Source organism: Herpailurus yagouaroundi, unplaced genomic scaffold, assembly GCF_014898765.1.
Source record: "Herpailurus yagouaroundi ecotype Mexico unplaced genomic scaffold, PumYag 160, whole genome shotgun sequence".
NCBI classification, from domain to species: Eukaryota; Metazoa; Chordata; class Mammalia; order Carnivora; family Felidae; genus Herpailurus; species Herpailurus yagouaroundi.
In genome coordinates, this window is record NW_024412401.1 from 8,509,620 (window position 1) to 8,513,439 (window position 3,820).

Sequence of the window (3,820 nt, forward strand, 5' to 3'; positions counted from 1 at the left end):
AGAGAGACAGAGAAGACCAACTTTCATAGCACCTGTTCCCTCAGCGCATGTACCTTTCTCAACATCTCTGTGGTATTCATTATCTCAGCTAGATAAAGAGCCCCAGGTTCAACTGAGATTCACCTTGGCCCATCTCTGACTTCCACATCAGTAGGCTGGTGAACCACTCAGACAGCGACTGCAGACTTGTTCATTCATGTGTTTTCCAGCCCCCTTATCACACAACAGGGGACATCAAGAGAAGGCTACACTGCCTGAGCTTCTACGCAAACAGCCACAACAGATCTACAAGGCAGCAGTAACACTGTTAGGTGAGGCTGTGCTTCTAAAGCTAAAGTCCTGGCATTCAGTCCCCAGCTTGAAAGGTGAAGGAAGAGTCAACACCCAACACCCACACTTTGCTGCCAGCCAGGCTATGGGGTCCTGACCTGGCTGCTGTAATAATGGGAGGCTGCCTGACTGTTCAGCACCCTGATTACAGCATAGGTAGCAGTTTCCTTGGCTAGCCAGTTCTGTAATGTTATTCTGGGAATCATTCCTAGAAATTCAACCCAGAGCCTGCTCTTCCCACGCCTCCAAGATATATTAAGGACTTAATTTCCTCATTAAATCCCTTCCTACTAAAACTGGCTAGAGTGGTCTGTTTTCAGCAGGTGAATCCACACCTACGTACCGCTACAAAGAAAAGGATTCCTTTTAATTACCAGTAACAGGAGATAATCCATAGCAAAGGGAAGTAACAGAATCTAGCCTAACAGAAGAGACAGACGACAATTTGGAAGATATGGAGTCTGCTCTAGACTCTCCCACTGACCTTCACTAGATAGGAATTTAAGAATCCTGAATGAGTTAAAAAGAAATCTAGATAAATCATCCCTTCCCTGGTCCTATCTGGCACAAAGGAGGATTTCAAAATTTTTGAATCACTCTGAATTAAGGTTTGTTCTAAATATGACGGAAGCAGGATGAAAAAAGGTGACTGATGAGTAATCTGGGCCTTAGATTCTTTATCTGAAAATGGGAAACCTGTCAAAGGAAAAATGACACGTAAACAACACGAATACAGCTGTCACCATCACATGTTGACTACTGCACATCTCAGGGGGGGCTAGTGCAACCAAGGGACTGCAGGTTTTATTTCATTTTACCTAACTTAAATTTCTTGAATACAACTAATCCATTACCAGAAAACTGAAATCCATTTGGCCAAATTCAAGTGTACGAATCCACTTTTTTAACTGTGTGTTCTGTGAAATCTAAACACATAGATTTTACACACACAAAGAAAAAAGAATCGTTTAGTGATTGTTTATACTGATTATATTCATTACAAACTGCAATCAGTGTGAGATACTATGCAAGATAATAGTTGAGGCTAAACAAATTGTATTGTTAAAGTCAACTTTAGCTGTTCCTTTATATTTTTTCAAAGACAGCTACCAGAAAACTTAAAAGTACAACTATGGTTTGCTTTAGATTTCTATTGGGCAGTGCTACCTTAAGAGATGTAAAGCATTTAACAGTTTTTGAAAGCGGGGTTAAGAAAAGAGGTGAGTAGGGGCGCCTGGGTGGCGCAGTCGGTTAAGCGTCCGACTTCAGCCAGGTCACGATCTCGCGGTCCGTGAGTTCGAGCCCCGCGTCGGGCTCTGGGCTGATGGCTCGGAGCCTGGAGCCTGTTTCCGATTCTGTGTCTCCCTCTCTCTCTGCCCCTCCCCCGTTCATGCTCTGTCTCTCTCTGTCCCAAAAATAAATAAACGTTGGAAAAAAAAAATTAAAAAAAAAAAAAAAGAAAAAAAAAAGAAAAGAGGTGAGTCAAATTAGCATCCTAGAGAAACAAGAGGAAATACGCTTCCATAAAGAACCATAAGGAAACCTAAAAAAGCATCTCTCCAAATGAGACTGCTAAGTACCCAAATAATTTGCTCACAATAACCCTGGCCTATGAATGAGCAAATATAAATAAATCTTTTTTTAAAGAAGCTTAGCAGCAAGCTGACAAGAGCCACCACAAGCATACACAAAGTTAATTTTCTATGAAACAAGCAAAGTATGAAAGGTATGAGGAAATGTAGTCTTGTGGTTAGAGGGAAAGAGCTCCTTCTTCTAACCCTACCCTTTTTATTCACTGCTAAGTCCAAAACCAGCTTAGGGACACGTAGGAAAGACTAGACAGGACGCGGCACCAGCATAAATGTGAGTCATGTCTCTAGCCTGGTGACCCAGAGAGGTCAGTGTGGGATGCCTTGGGAGGGAAGAAGAAAAGCTGGTTGTTTTGTTTTGTTTTGTTTTCCTTAGCGGAGGGGCAGGTACTAGGTGAATTCAGACCTTACATGAAGGCCCCAGGTAGCTTTTTGTAAGTACAACTAATTAAATCTCATCAGACTTGTGTGGGGTAAATAGGGAGCAATATTCCAGTCCTACTAATGAGGCCCAAATAAAGCCCTGAACTTGTTGCCACCTTAGCAAGACCCAGGAGCTCTGGCTTAGTTACCACTGTCTCACGGTAGAAAAAGTCTACCCATCTTAGTCATTGATGTGCACACAATTACTGCCTTGCTAATGGTCACAAAGACAAATGCTACCCACCTCTTAGCTCCCCTTCTTCTCTGTGAGAATGTAATAATTCCTTAAGCCAAACAAACAAAAAGGGCAAATCCCTTCTCTCCATTTATGGAAATTCACTAAAGCCAAATCCACTGCTGTAACTAGACAGTAGAGAAGAATAATAGCGTGAGTTTTCTTTAAGCTCAGCTTGTGACTTAGAACAAATTTCTTGATAAATACTCTTCCCTAGACACGCTCCTACCCTTGTTCATCCTGAATAAATCCAAACTGCGACCCACCACTGTAAAGCTGAGAGCTTTCGTAAAATACGCTCTTAGGCTCTCTGGGACAGCTTTTTAATCCATTTGCTTTGAGCAATTTTATCCAGAACCCACACTCTGTATATAATGGCTAGTCCTAGAGAAGATCAAAGCTGCAAACCAAAAAGCAATCAGGGATGGAATGATTTGCAACATAAAGTCGTTTTCCTTTCAGATGGGCAGGCTCACCAATGTTTCCATTATGCACCCTCTTCCCAAACATGCCTAGGTCGAGTTTTGAAATCATGCAGTCAAGGTTCCTTTTGTATTTAAAGGTTACCATAAAAAATAAATAAATAAAATACAGTTACTGTATTAGACCCAGCATTCTAATCACATCAGAGCACATTGCCTTAGAGAGAAAGAGTATCCCACCCTCCAGGGTGAGGGACTGGACTGAACCTGCAACAATTCACACAAGGCTAACCTGTCTAACCACCCAAAGAGAACAGCTTCTGTCAACAGGTTTTGTTTTTAAATATACAATATATTCCCAACAAGCAGTGCAAACTAAGCTACGCTGTGTTAATTCATACAGAAAGATAATGAATGCCAAATTCTTCAAGATTTTGCTTTTAAGTAATCTCTACACCCAACTTGGCACTTGAGCCTATAACCCCCAAGATCAAGAGTTGAATGCTCTACCGACTGAGCCGGCCAGGCGCCCCAATATGCCAAATTCTAATTCAAGATTACCATGGATATATCCGTTGCTTTTTGGTGCTTCTTTAAGTTCAGATTATCAATGGATTCTTCTATGACTTAGGGTTGATGAATGAACCTCTCAAGATCATGCTTTGTCATAATGCAGGGATGAACTCCATCTCTGACTTAAATATAATAAACCTCAACAATTAGGACAGGAACACGGTTGTTCCTGGGGTTCTTCGATACTAAAGTGAGAGGGGTAAGTTCATGTTTACCTTAGCATTATCCACTTGAAGCTGGAGGGACTG

General features: G+C 41.6%; 1 protein-coding gene and 1 long non-coding RNA gene across 3 annotated transcripts in view; one reads left to right on the forward strand and one right to left on the reverse strand.

The window, feature by feature from the left end:
- The window catches only part of LOC121034514 (uncharacterized), a 2,106-nt gene extending 232 nt beyond the window's left edge, over nt 1-1,874 (forward strand). Inside the window, exons 1-2 of the long non-coding RNA XR_005792474.1 lie at nt 1-1,550; nt 1,808-1,874. The exon at nt 1-1,550 is cut by the window's left edge and continues 232 nt beyond it. This is a non-coding gene — a long non-coding RNA (uncharacterized LOC121034514). The remainder of the gene's footprint in view (nt 1,551-1,807) is intronic.
- Nucleotides 1-3,820, reverse strand: part of MLLT3 (MLLT3 super elongation complex subunit) — a 292,829-nt gene that overhangs the window by 249,419 nt on the left and 39,590 nt on the right. The window lies entirely within an intron of this gene.